Raw genomic sequence first — 15200 nt, 5'->3', positions numbered from 1 at the left:
TTTCAAACTATAAAAGACATATATATGACCTATTAATGTTATTGGGTCACTCGGTTGACCAGATACCAAGGTGCATCTTGTCCCAGATGCACCCAGAGTTGGAGACCCAAGACCAGAATGGAGAGATAGAGTTTACTGAGTAGATAAGTATACTATATTTTCAAGAGAGAAAGTGGGCCACTGCCAGAGCAAGAGTGGCAATGGCCCCAAGACTTTCTAACTGCATCCTTTTAAGTTTGCTTTTTCTATATGTAATTTTGGCTTTGATTGACAGCTGATGGTTACATAACATTTTGGCTTCTGTGCATGCACGCAGCCATGATGCATTCTGTTATTTATTTATGTATTGTCTATTTATGAATTTCTAATGAGTTTTTGCTGTGATCTTAAGGCAGCTTGCACCTTTTGTATTCATCCTCAGCTCTTGGAAGTTCCCTTGTGGCTTTTGAGCCAGCTCTGTGGCTAGGCCTTTCTTGTTCTGTTAGCCCTGGAGTGGCTCTGAAGGTGTGGCTGTTAACCCTGGGTGGGGTGGCTCAGAGTGTATGGCCAGCATCTGCTTTATCCCACCTTGTTCATGCCTAACTAACTGCTTAACATTATGAACTTTAAGGCATTATGAGGATTAAATGATATAATTAAACATATAAAAAATTAAACATGTATATAAAAATCCCAGTTCATGGTCTACAGGATAACGTTTTTAGATCACAGCAATTTGCAGGAAAGTGGGAAAAAGTCATTTTAATATTAAACAGGGCTGACTGTGTAAATAAGCATGCTCAAATTTATCACTATTATTTTTTTTTAAATGAAATTCTAAAACCAACAACAAAAAGTACTTTCAAAGTAATGACTAAACGGTTGGGTCAATGTCCTCTAACACAGCTCATGGTCGTAAGGTTCACTTGAAAGTCTCTGAGCAGTGAGATTCCTGTGGCTTTCCTCAAAACAAAAATAGAGAAAAATATTCATTTCTTTGACAACTATTTAAGGAGTGATTTTTTGTTAAAGTTTATTTATTTTGAGAGAGATAGAGCATAAGGAAGGGGCAGAAAGAGAGGGAGAGAGAGAATCTCAAGCAGGCTCCCCACTGTCAGCAAAGAGCTGGATGTGGGGCTCGAACTCAAGAATCATGAGATCATGACCTGAGCCAAAACCAAGAGTCAGACACTTAACCGACTGAGCGACCAGGCATCCCAGGAGTAATTTTCATGTGCATTTTGTCAAACTAAGGTTTTCAGATTTTAAGAGACTATTTTTTTCCCTAAACTGCTCAGAGGAATTATATGTATATTATTTGCAACAACTAAACTCCTTGCCAGTTTGAGAGCAAGATATTGAAAAAAGAGGATGAAAAAAAAAACAGGTGTTCCCATTTTAAAGTATTCTCACAAATCATCAGTGTTAGGTCAGGTGTTCCAATATGCGGCTTGGGAAATAAAGTCATAAAACAGCAAGTATATATTATGGATCCAAAGATGTAGTAGGGAGCCTAACACATAAAATAACAATATAAGGGTGCCTGGGTGGCTCAGCTGGTTGAGCATCAACTTCAGCTAAGGCCAGGATCTCATGGTTGGTATGTTTGAGCCCTCTGCCTTGGGCTCACCGATGTCAACACAGAGCCTGTGTCAGATCCTCTGTCCCCCTCTCTCTGCCCCTCCCCTGCTCACATTCTCTCTCTCAAAAATGAATAAACATTTATTAAGAAAGAAAAGAGAGGCACCTGGGTGGCCCAATCAGTTAAATGTCTGATTTCAGCTCAGGGCATGATCTCATGGGTTCGTGGGTTTGAGCCCTACATCTGACTTGGTGCTGACAGCTCAGAGCCTGGAGACTGCTTCTGATTCTAGGTCTCCCTTTCTCTAACCCTGTCCCACTTGTGCACTCTCTCTTTCTCAAAAATAAATAAACATTAAAAAAATTTTTAATTAAAAAATAAAATAAGAAAGAAACATAAACAAAGCCCCATTAAAAGAACAAACAAAAAACCCAAAACACAACATTTCCTACGTTCTAATGGAGCTCAGTAGCTCAGGAATGTTCTAGTAGTTCTTAGAGCAGTGATCAAAATCGACAACATCCCACCATATGATGATAACTATTTGTTAGCATTCTGGTTACTATATTCCAGACATTGATATTTGTAAAATAGTTGATCCCTGAACAACACAGTGGTAGGGACATTGACCCCCTTGCATAGTCAAAAATCCATATATAAGTTTTGACTACAGGAGACTACTGTAGACCGAAAGCCTTACTGATAACATAAAGAGTTGATTAACACACTTTGTATATCTTTTCATGTTAGCAAATGTCTCAGTTTACTTTTCTAAAACAATACTACAGACAGGGTAGCTTATAAACAGCAGCACAAGACAAGAAATAACAAGCATTAGTGAAGATGTGGAGAAAAGGAAACCCTTGTGCACTATTGGTGGGAATGTAAATTGGTGCAGCCACTATGGAAAAAAGTATAAGGTTTCTCAAAAAAAAAAAAAAAAAATTAAGACCAGAATTACCAGTACATGATCCAGCAATTCCACTTTTGGGTATTTATCTGAAGAAAATGAAAACACTAATTTGAAAAGATATATGCACACCCATGTGCACTGCAGCATTATTTTCAGTAGCCAAGATATGAAAACAACCTAAGTGTCCACTGATGGATGAATGGATAAAGATGATGGTGTGTGTGTGTGTGTGTGTGTGTGTGTGTATACAGAGACATAAAAAGAATGAAATCTTGCCATTTGTGGCAATCCAGATGGACCTTGAGGACATAAGCTAAGTGAAGTAAGTCAGAGAAAGACAATAATCTGCCTTATACATTTAATTTAAAACAACAAACCAAGCTAATAAATACAGAGAATAGATAGGTGGTTACCAAAGATGGGTGGTAGAGGGTGGGCAAAATGGGTGAAGGAGGTCAAAAGGTACAAAATTCTAGTTATAAAATAAGCCATGGGGATGTAATGTAAAACATGGTGACTATAGTTAACAACACTATATTGCAGATTTGAAAGTTGCTAAGAGGGTAGATCCTAAAATTCCTCATCACAAGATGAAAAATTTCTTTGTAACTATGTATGATGTTGGATGTTAACCAGACTTACTGTGGTGATCATTTAGTAATATGTAAGTATCAAATCATTTTGTTGTATACCTGAAATTAATATAATGTCAAATATACCTCAATTGAAAAAAAAAAAGGATGGAATATATTTCCTCTCCTCTTGAACCTAAGCAGGCTTGTGATTGCTATAATCAAAGGGCTGTATGCAATTTCTTAGGCCAGGTCATAAAAAGTATCCAGCTGCTGGGGTGCCTGGCTGGCTCAGGCAGTAGAGCATGTGACTCTTGATCTTGGGGTTGTTGAGTTAGAGACCCATGTTGGGTGTAGAGATTACTTAAGGAAATTAAAAAAAAAAAAAAGTATCCAGCTGCTGGCTGGTTCTCCCCCTTCCCTATCCTCCCTTGAGATGGATACTTAACCTTGGAAGCAAGCCACCACACTGTGAGGAAGCCAAGCATCCATATGAAAAGGTCATATGTAGGCTGGGAGTACTAGGTAGGGTTTCAGTCTACCAGTATCAGCTGCCAGACAATGAGTGAGTGAGCCTCCAGATGCTTCCTGCTTCCAGCCTCTGAGTCTTACAGCTAAGAACCCAGACATTGTGCAACACACATGTCATCTCCACTATGCTCTGTATGAACTCCAGACACAGAGTTTGTCATCTTAATAAAAGGTTTTATACCACTAAATTTTTGAGTAATTTGTTATGCGGTCATACAACTGGAATAATATAAAACAAATGTTAACAGCTTATATTCAGTAAAGAAGCAATGAAGCATTGGAAAATATAGGGAGATTTTTATTTTCTCTTTTGACAGTATACTGCTTGAATTGTGTGCCATAAGGACATGCAACCATTATTTTATCTTTTTTTTATTATTATTTTCAATATTTATTCATTTTGAGAGACAGAATGCAAGCAGGGGAGGGGGGCAGAGAGAAAGGGAGAGGCAGGATCCAAAGCAGGCTCCAGGCTCCGAGCTGTCAGCACAGAACCCGACCTGGGATTTGAACCCACAGACCATGAGATCATGACCTGAGCTGAAGTCGGATGCTTAGCCAACTGAGTCACCCAGGCACTCCCATATAACCTCATTTCCTAATTGGTAAACTGAATTATACCTCTAACCACAGAAGGACTAACTAGTCTTCCAGTGCCTGGATGATATTGATAAAAAATATTAAGATTTGAAAGTAAGAAATTGACTAAAATTTCCTTTATTAACTAAAATAAAACCCAGAAGTTAATCAGATGATTAAAAAAGGCTTTGTACCACATGGAAGATGCTAAATACTATTATTAAATTGGGGATATATACTTCCCTACTTTTACTTTTTTTTAAATGTCTGATTATTTTTTGAAAGAATATATTCATGTATTATTTCAATAAGTGTTTTACAAAAATTAAAATTAAAATTAAAATAAATAGAGGCGCCTGGGTGGCTCAGTTGGTTAAGCGTCATACTCTTGATTTTGGCTTGGGTCATTATCTCATGACTCATGAGATCAAGTCCCATGTTGAGCTGACAGTGCGGAGCCTACTTGGATTCTCTCTCCCGTTCTCTCTCTGCCCCTCTTTCACACTTATGCATGCTCTCTCAAAAATAAATAAATAAACATTAAAATTTTTAAATAAATAGAAAAAGATACTAGCAGTAGATATATTTGCTAGGTAGACAGGTTTCTCAAGAAATTTTTCAGGCACACACATTTTTCTTCCAGGAAAAAAACCAATCAATCTTAATGTAACTTATTTAAGTGCAGTGAACATTAGCCACAATTTACAGGGCCTTCAGGCCTATAATGAGGACTCTGACCAAAGATCTCCCAGATCACATGCTTACAATACTGTAATACAAATACAACTTTAAGTAAATTAAAATTTTAGAGGTTTCAGTTACACTGTTTAGATGTGAAATACAAAGCTCAACAAACCAAAAAAGGGATTATCTTATTTCAAATCTTAGGTTACAACAGAGAGCAGGAAAAACACAAAACATGATCCAAGTTCACATTACTAAATCTATCTGTTCTCTCTTTCTGGAACTCCTATCATTAATAGAAGAAATTTTATGCCAAGAGACAGCCAGTCAAGGAGAACAGAGAAAGAAGGAGGTATCAAGGAAGCAGAATAGGGTGAAACCAGAATAATTCTACAAATGGCTTCAATGGGAATGGAAAAAGCCCCCTGCAGGCTGTTTTTATTGTTGTAAGGAAATAGTAGTCATTAAAAAAAAAACAAAAAACAAAAAACACAACTAAATACAGTTGTTGTAAGGAAATGCCTTTTTTTTTTTTTTTTAAAGAATACTAACTCCACAAGGGCACACACAAAAAAATACCACACAACTTTAAAAAATGACTGATTTATAATGAGATTACAATTTTGTGCTGGCATCTTTCTACACATGTAGTAGTATTCTACCATATCAAGAAAAATCCATACTTATCACTAAGCATGTTTCCATATTAAATCAAGTAATGCAACATAGCATAACTTGATGAAAAGAACTGATTTTAAATGAAAGAAACTCACTGTATATATATTTTTATCCACTTCTTTAAAAGAAGTCTTACCAACCAGTATTTAATGAGTAAAGCATTAATTATGAAAGAAATAGATTGTAATGTCAGAAAATGCCTCCTTTTATTAATGTTTCTGAACACTGTGGAGACAAATAGAGACATAAACACACTTAGCAAAGTACAACTGTGTTATGAACCTGTGTGTAACTCAATGATGTAATTAAGTCACTAGAAGTACACCTGCCAAGTGAATAAGCAAAGCTTTGTCATGAGCACCCCAAAATGGGCACTCTTTGTACTGCAGTCTTATCAACCTTAAACGTAAATGCAGCTTATAATGTATTATTTAAAACACTCCTATAATACAACCGGAGATATAATCATTTGCTTTTAAAGTCCACACTATAGATAGACAATAAAATGAATGAAAATCAGATTTATATTCTTTATACTGGTACAGCCTAAGAGTTAAACAATCAAAATTTACATAAGCACTGATGAGGCAATAGTAAAAAAAAGCACTGAATTGTTGTTGTAGCCATTTTGCCTTAGGAGACATACAAGTTTTTTCTATTTTTATTTATTTTTTATATGCTGATGAGAAAAAAATCTACCAATTTAGAAATCAAAGAATTAAGAACAAAAGAAAGTCTTATTAGGATTACTGAAGAGCTAGGGGCACCTGGGTGGCTCATTTGGTTCAGCGTCCCACTCTTGATTTTGGCTCAGGTCATGATCTCACAATTCATGAGATCAAGCCCCAAGTGGGGCTCTGTGCTGACAGTACGAGCCTGCTTGGGATTCTCTCCCTCTCCGCCCCTTCTCCACCTGCTCGCGCGTGCTCTCTCTCTCTCTCTCAAAATAAATAAACATTTTTTGAAAAGAATTATGGGAAAGCTAAACATAATATCTTTTCTTTTCAAATTATTTAATAGTATACTCAAAAATTTTCTTCTTCAGTGAAAAAAGTCTGTACTACATATTGTGTATAATTTTACTGCTTCTAATGCCTTTGAAGTAGCTTACAAAGTTTTATCTTTTTAAAGTTTTACTTAAGTAATCTCTGTACCCAACGAGGGGCTTGAACTCACAACCCCAAGATCAAGAGTTGTATGCAGAGGTTTTTTTCTTTAAAATTTTTTTAATGTTTATTTAATTTTGAGACAGAGAGAGGCAGAGCATGAACGGGGGAGGGGCAGAGAGAGAGGGAGACACAGAATCCAAAGCAGGCTTCAGGTTCTGAGCTGTCAGCACAAAGCCCAATGAGGGGCTCGAACTCATGAACTGCAATATCATGAACTGAGCCAGCCAGGTGCCTTCCGAGTTTTATTTTTAAGGTTATTTGATTAGGTAGTACATTTACAGTTTTAAACTGTACAAACACAGTGAAGAGTCTCTCCTTCATTGCTTTCTTCTATCCTCCTAATGTTCCCTTGATCACAAATATAGTGTTTTTAATTTTTTTTTCAACGTTTATTTATTTTTGGGACAGAGAGAGACAGAGCATGAACGGGGGAGGAGCAGAGAGAGAGGGAGACACAGAATCTGAGGCATCAGCCCAGAGCCTGACGCGGGGCTCGAACTCCCAGACGGCGAGATCGTGACCTGGCTGAAGTCGGACGCTTAACTGACTGCGCCACCCAGGTGCCCCACAAATATAGTGTTTTTAAAGGTGCTTGAAGGAGACCAACTGGCAGCAGCAGAACAGAACAGGGCACTAAAGAAATAGTACAAGGCAAGGGCACCTGGGTGGCTCAGTTGGTCAAGTGACTGACTCTTGGTTTCCGCTCAGGTCATAATCTCACAGTTAGTGGGTTCAAGCCCCACATTGGGCTCCGCACTGGCAGTGCAAGACCTGCTTGGGAGTCTCTCTCTCTCTCTCTCTCTCTCTCTCTCTCCCTCTCTGCTCCTCCCCTGCTTGCGCCCTTTCTCAAAATAAATAAACTTAAAAATTTTATTAAAAAAAAAGAAAACAAAAGAAACAGCACAGGGCCTAGAGCTAAACTGCCAGAGTTGAATGTGCCTCTGCCACTCTCTGTTCAGCTCTGACACCTGGAAAGAGTGACTTAACTTCTCTGTACCTCAGTTTCCTCATTTGTAAAAGGAAAACTTACATCATGGGCTTAAGCTAGTACCTAGACTAACTTGAAACTCCTCAATATAACCATTATTATGAGCTCCAGTATACCCCTTGGAAACCATTCCTATGTATTTACAAACATATACTGACCTACACACACACACATCCCCCACGTTCTCACACTCCAACCCCACAAAGGCATCTCTATGGCTTTCACTATCTTTTCTCAGATACTTCTAAAGAATGTTTCTTCTTGTATTTATAATAGTTTTTGTGTTCTCCGTTGTTCAAGACATAAAGGTCCATATTTTTTTGATGAATTCTATCTTTTGTCAATATTATTTCCATGTTCCACTTAATTGTTTTGGCTTTGAATTATATTGTGTCTAAGATTAAGAGTACTGCATTCTTTTGAGATAGCTTTTTCCTCACTCCTTTATCACATACCTACTATATATATATATATATATATTTTTTTTTTTTTTGAGAGAGAGAGAGAGAGAGAGAGAGAGAGAGAGAGAGAGAGAGACTGGGTGGGGGGAGAGAGGGGCAAATGGAGGGAGGGAGGGAAAGAGAGAGAGCGAGAAAGAATCTCAAGGAGCCTCCATGCTGAGTGTGGAGCCCAACTTGGGGCTCAATCCAATGATCCTAGGATCATGACCTGAGCCAAAATCAAGAGTCAGACACTCAACTGACTGAGCCACACAGACACCCTAGTAACTGTCTTCCTTGTAAATAGCATTTCAAGACTCCAATCTAACTCTTTTAACAGGGGATGAGAACCCACTCACACATAACATTTTACTTGTGCTTTCTATGAACTACGCTTTCTTCTTTCTTCTTGCCTACCTTCATAAGCTTATTTGGGTTTCCTCTTTTTTTTAATGTTTATTTATTTTGAGAGAGTGCATGCACATGAGTGGGGGAAGGGCAGAGAGAGAGGGAATGAGAAGGAATATCAAGGAGGCTCCACGCTGTCAGAGTAGAGCCCGACACAGAACTCGAACCCACGAACCTGTGAGATCATGACCTGAGCTGAAGTCCAGAGTAGGCCTCTTAACCATCTGAGCCACCCAGGCTCCCCTCCTTTTTTTTTTTTTAAACTCTACTTCTCCTCCCATCATATGTTCTCCAATGTGTCAGTACCAGGGCATCGTGGATATCTGAGAGGCAGATCTTCGATTGTTGTGACTGGCTTACATCCCACATGACTTTCAAATGTCCTGCCACCTATTCACATAAGTGAAAAATCTGAGCCTTTAATCTAAGTCCATTAAAAAAATAACAGCAAGATATTTTTTGGTTAGCTGACACTAAATTACCAAGGAATTTAACTGGAATTCAGCATTTAAATCAAAGGAATATTATACTTAGTTTTGTTTATAACTTTACAAAGAATTGTTCACCATTTCAGAAAATCATGTTGCTGGTGATATTTAAGACCAGGACAACATACTTATATGAAGCTGCACTTATAGCCATAACTTGCACAATGATTTTTCATATTAGACACATCTAATTATTTCATCTTGTCTTTGAATGTAGCTAGCTATGCCCAACCACACTGTGGTCCTCTTATTTTCTTCAACTGCTTTCTTGTTTTCCTCTTTATAGTTATTAAAGGATCAGGATGGTGACAGCGTATACAAACAGCTTTCCTTATCAAGGAAGGATGCAGGCAGGCTAGAGAATGCTAGCCTCTTAATGCTCAAAGTAGGGAAAGCTTCATTCTAAGGCTTTATATATAGCACATTTCATTTCTGAACCATCTCCTCTTTTATATCCACTAAAGGTCTGGGGTTGGGGCGCCTGGGTAGCGCAGTCAGTTAAGCGTCCGACTTCAGCCAGGTCACGATCTCGCGGTCCGTGAGTTCGAGCCCCGCGTCAGGCTCTGGGCTGATGGCTCAGAGCCTGGAGCCTGTTTCCGATTCTGTGTCTCCCTCTCTCTCTGCCCCTCCCCCGTTCATGCTCTGTCTCTCTCTGTCCCAAAAATAAATAAACGTTAAAAAAAAAAAAAATTAATTAAAAAAAATAAAATAAAATAAAGGTCTGGGGTTACTCTGGCTTCTCTCTTGATCCTTAACATCCAACTAGAAGCCCTCCCATGAATATTTTCTACTTTTCTTAGAAAGCAGTAACCTGGTTTTAGCCGGTAGCAAAGGCCTCAACCAGTCACCTTACATTCCATGGAGGAAAAAGATACACAACATATTCAGCTACCTAATAGACTCACACCTTGTCTTTTTACTCCTAACTGGAAGGTTTTTGCTTTTTGTTGTTTTAATTTTTATTAGTTATTCATGTATACAATTCAGAGTTAAATAAACACTTTTGCCAGTCTGTTCCGAAAAAAAGCAGTTCCTCATTTCTGCATACCTATTTCTCCTCCCATAGAGGAACGACTTTCACCTTTTAGCTGATTATTTTAGTATTTACCTCCATGTCTTTATAAATATGCATTATTGCTACTTCTTGATTTTTCAGTTTTAAGCAATACCCATTGATTCACCAGTATAGACTAAGAAGACCTAGTTCTCTCTTTTCTGAACCCAACACACATGTACACTCTTCCCATCTGCTAGTAATTAAATCATAAATTGGTTTAGCTCAATAGTTTTAACATTATTATGACTATGTAAATGCTCTTCACATTTGAACCATGTAGTAAATTATAATTACTTTTTCTTTTCTGTACTATTTTCTGTATTTCCTTAAAGTTAAATGTTCTTTTTTCCCCCCATTTACTTGGTTTTCTAGGACTTTTGGCAACTTGTTTTCAGCTTTTTAGATCACAAAATGTCTCGACTCACTAGGTGTTCTATCAATTCATCCTCCTGAAAAAGTCTCTGCTAGAGCTGTGTGACACCCTCTCAATGAAACCAGCTGTCTTGTATCCACAAACCTGACGCACAGCTATCACCTTGGGATTTCCATTCACCATTATCCTGGAAGTTACTTTTGCTTCTTGCATGTGCTAGACCTCTCACTTTCTACACTCAAATCTTAGTCTCCCTCCTTGGTTTATGTCTTCATTTTGGTGAAAAATAGTTCATTCTTTAGCACCTTTCTAAGTAATGGTACATGAGATAGGATTTTTGAAGATTCTCTCCTATTTGATTGACACTTTGGTTGAATACAGAATGCTGGATTTGTAATAATTTCCTTTCAGAACTTAAAGTCTTTGTGCCAATGCCTTCCAGTTTCGCTATAGAAAAGTCTAAAGTCTTTACCCTATTGATCATTTGTGTGTGACCTGTAAGAGGCCAGAACTGTTAGACAAAATGAGCAAAAGGGAAGAGTGGGGTGGAGAAGGGACAGATCATGTAGGGCTATGTAAATTTTTTTTCACTTTAAGTGTCATGCAGGAGTTCGAGGGAAGGAGAACATTATCTGTTTTATCGAAAATAGATCACTTCAGCTGCTGTAGTGAAAACTAAACTTGCAGAAAGTGGGGCATGGCAAGGGGGTGGAAGCAAGGAGACTCATAAAGAGGCTAATTTAATAATCCAGGCAAAAGCTGATGTAGACTAGAACAGGATGCTACATGGAAAGTGTGAGAAATGTCTGGATTCTAGATATATTTTTAAGGTTGAGTCAAAAGGATTTGTTTCTGCATTAGCTATGAGGCTGAAAGAGTAAAAATTGACACAAAAGGTATTGCCTGAGCAACCAGAATAATGGAGTGAATAGAAGAGACAAGGAAGTTTAAGCCTGGGGGCAAGAAAAGAAGTCTGGTAATGCACACATCATGTGTAAGATGTCTACTAGTTATCTAAATGGAGATGCTGCATCAACACTTGGACATACGAAAGTCTAGAATTCAGGAGCAAGCAGCTTCTTGGCTGCCCTAGCTCTGCAGCACGACTTTGGCTCCCTCTTGTTTTGGCACTTACCCTCCCTTTGATCGTATTCATTTTCCATGCTAGGTTCTCCTAGTCCGTGCTAGTGTGAGCCACGTACTATCCTTTTAATAGGTCTTTTTCTGCTTAACTCAGTCAGAACTTCTATAACCTATAATAAAGAACCTTAACTGATATCATTACTAAATTAGGAAAAGAATTTAGTTTTAAATTGTGAATGAACAGAACTTTATTAAAATGGAAAGGAAACAATGGTAAAATCTTAACTGCTCCTAAGCTGAAAATATCCCTTGGCAAAGCCCACCTATTTCCACAGAATAGGCAAAACTAAACTGCAGTCCAGTACACAATTAATAATCTAACCATAAATAATCTTAACAGGAACCCATGGGGGAGGGGAAGGAAAAAAAAAAAAAGAGGTTAGAGTGGGAGAGAGCCAAAGTATAAGAGACTGTTGAGAACTGAGAACAAACTAAGGGTTGATGGGGGGTGGGAGGGAGGAGAGGGTGGGTGATGGGTATTGAGGAGGGCACCTTTTGGGATGAGCACTGGGTGTTGTATGGAAACCAATTTGACAATAAATTTCATATATAAATAAAAAAAAATAAAAAATTAAAAAAAAATTAAAAAAAATAAAATAAAATAAATAAAATCTCTAAGTGTTCCCAGGTTTTTACTTGCTATTAGCACCTTAAATTCTCAGAATTTGATAATACTCTAACCTACAAGAAAATCCAATTTGGTTATACGAAGTAAAAAGTAACAAAAATTCCAAATTAGAACCTAAAATTAATGAGATGCTACTCTATTGCAAAGATGAGTTCAATGTCTACTTTTAATTTTTTTTTTTTTTTCAACGTTTATTTATTTTTGGGACAGAGAGAGACAGAGCATGAACGGGGGAGGAGCAGAGAGAGAGGGAGACACAGAATCGGAAACAGGCTCCAGGCTCTGAGCCATCAGCCCAGAGTCTGATGCGGGGCTCGAACTCACGGACCGCGAGATCGTGACCTGGCTGAAGTCGGACGCTTAACCGACTGCGCCACCCAGGCACCCCTCAATGTCTACTTTTAGAAAGATGAGGGTAATAAACCTCTGCTCTGTCATCACCAATATATACCCATGAGTTTTCTGAACAGGCAGACATCTAAATTCTGGTAGTTACAACTAATACAAAAAAATTATACCATCAGATAAACTGCTTTTAAATATAGACTGGGGGGTTAGACTTCCACAGAGTAGTTAAGATAAAGGTACTAAAAACAGGTCCTCTGAAGTGTAAGAGTAGAAGATAACGAAAGCATGAGAGGTATAAAAGCCTAGTACAGTATGAAAGAGTGCTGACAATGTTTAAATGAAAAAAAAAAGATTCTTTTTGTTAAATAGCCCTTTTCCTGAGTATATCATAGAAGATACAGAAAACTATAAAAAAAAAAAAAAACCCTCTCACCTTATATTCTACAATCCAGAGATAAACACTGTTAACACTGACATATTTTCTTCAAGGCTTTTTTTCCTATGCACATGTATATATACGGTGTGTGTGGGTACAGAAAAGCAAGATGATGCTAAGTGTCATTTCTAGATGTTGCCTTTATACTCTTTCAGTTTAGAAAGTACTTAATATCGATAAGGTAGGTATGGCCCCAAAATGCTGCTTGAATTGGAGTTTAAATAAAAGAAGAAATAAAAACTATAAAGCACAATTCAAATCAAACAAATGTCTATCAAGCCTAATTAGCAAGTTTCCTCATTGAAATCAAGTGAGTTTCTCCTCCCTTCTGGAATCTTCAATACTGCTATCAGCAATTTATACACTAGCAGATCACCCATCCAGGATCACCCATCAGTAATTTACATCATGTGAAAATATCCAGCATAGACTAAAAAATGTACACTGTACACTTTTAAAGGTTTGTAAAATCTAAAACCTATTTTCACATAAAGTACTTCACACTAGGATTGCTATCAATAATGTCCCATCAGGTATGAATGTGCTCATTAAAAACAAAACAAAACAAAGCTAAACATGAGTTTTCCTGACAACCTACTGAAGAGAAAAAAAATGTACAGGGGATCATAAAGAGTAGGGCTTAGTTTTAGTCATCTCTAAAAAAAAAAAGCAGCAGAGCTAAGAGAAAAAAGCATAATAGATACTATGTTAAAAATAAAAAGATGACACTAAGAAAAAAAGAGGTAGTAACTCTTATTAAAAACTGATCTCCTGGGGCGCCTGGGTGGCTCAGTCGGTTAAGCGGCCGACTTCAGCTCAGGTCATGATCTTGCGGTCCGCGAGTTCGAGCCCCGCGTCGGGCTCTGTGCTGACAGATCAGAGCCTGGAGCCTGTTTCAGATTCTGTGTCTCCCTCTCTCTGACCCTCCCCTGTTCATGCTCTCTCTCTCTGTCTCAAAAATAAACGTTAAAAAAAAAAATTTAAAAAAAAAAAAAAAAGAAAAAATGATCTCCTGGGAAAATTTACCAGTTAAATTACAAGTCTATTTTTTGTGCCTAGCATCACATTTGAAAAAAAAAATTTTTGCCTTACCCTGAAATTTAGACATAAAAGCTATCAGCTATTTAACATCATAAATCAGAGAAAATATTTTAAATATTCTCTCCTTAGACTCATCTATTTTTACATCAAGTTGTCAGAGATATAACATTCCTATTTTATTTCTATAACCACAAGTCTTATTAATTTTATAAGTTCTTATTTTATTGATTTCCCTGTAAGAAATTTTTTAGGATCATAAGTCCTAGCATATGTTGACTCTAAAAGGAGTATCATTCACAAGAAACACACTTCTGATCACTACATACAGACACTGAGTCAGCGGAAAACCTGCTTATTAACCACCAACAACTCAAATATTTGAGCAAATGTTTGTTCCTGCCTTTATTACCTGGTCTATGATAATATACCTCTTTACAAGAGCTTTCTAGAACAACAAAATGTTATGTCTAACATAATAATAATACAATATACTTATTGTTAATAGTCAAATTTCTTCTTTTGTACATAAAAAAGGTATAACGTCCTGTATTTAATAAAGACTCCTGTATTTAAGATTATAAGACTAGGAGAGTCTTAAAAACTTTACAAATTCAAATCTCACAACAATCAATTCAATGAGACTATCTAAAGCATGTTGTTCAGAAACCTGCCTCTGTCAAATAATTGATTTGGACTTGGAAATGCTTTATATAGAAATTTTTGGGGCGCCTGGGTGGCGCAGTTGGTTAAGCGTCCGACTTCAGCCAGGTCACGATCTCGCGGTCCGTGAGTTCGAGCCCCGCATCGGGCTCTGGGCTGATAGCTCAGAGCCTGGAGCCTGTTTCCGATTCTGTGTCTCCCTCTCTCTCTGCCCCTCCCCGTTCATGCTATGTCTCTCTCTGTCCCAAAAATAAATAAACGTTGAAAAAAAAAAAAAATTTTAAATAAAAAAAAAAAAAGAGAAATTTTTATTGTCATGCCATTTATTGGAGTAGGATTTGAACCATGTCACAATAGGAACTATAACTTCATAGCAGTTTATCAGGTAAACAGCTCCATATAGCTGAAGACTATATATTTGTTAATATAGAACAGAAAAGGCTACACACAAATGTGTCATCTTCCCGTGATGGTGATTTCACCAAAAGAAATCTACCATAAAT

At 37.5% G+C, this 15200-nt stretch overlaps 1 protein-coding gene across 1 annotated transcript in view; it reads right to left on the bottom strand.

Annotated features, from left to right (window-relative positions):
- SMIM14 (small integral membrane protein 14) overlaps positions 1-15200 on the bottom strand; it is an 81828-nt gene that overhangs the window by 28895 nt on the left and 37733 nt on the right. The gene's annotated exons all lie outside the window — the stretch shown is intronic.

Source organism: Puma concolor, chromosome B1, assembly GCF_028749965.1.
Source record: "Puma concolor isolate L17-30 chromosome B1, mPumCon1.1.hap2, whole genome shotgun sequence".
Taxonomy (NCBI): Eukaryota; Metazoa; Chordata; class Mammalia; order Carnivora; family Felidae; genus Puma; species Puma concolor.
Note: the sequence above shows the minus strand (reverse complement) of the source record. Positions and strands in the feature narration are given on the sequence as shown.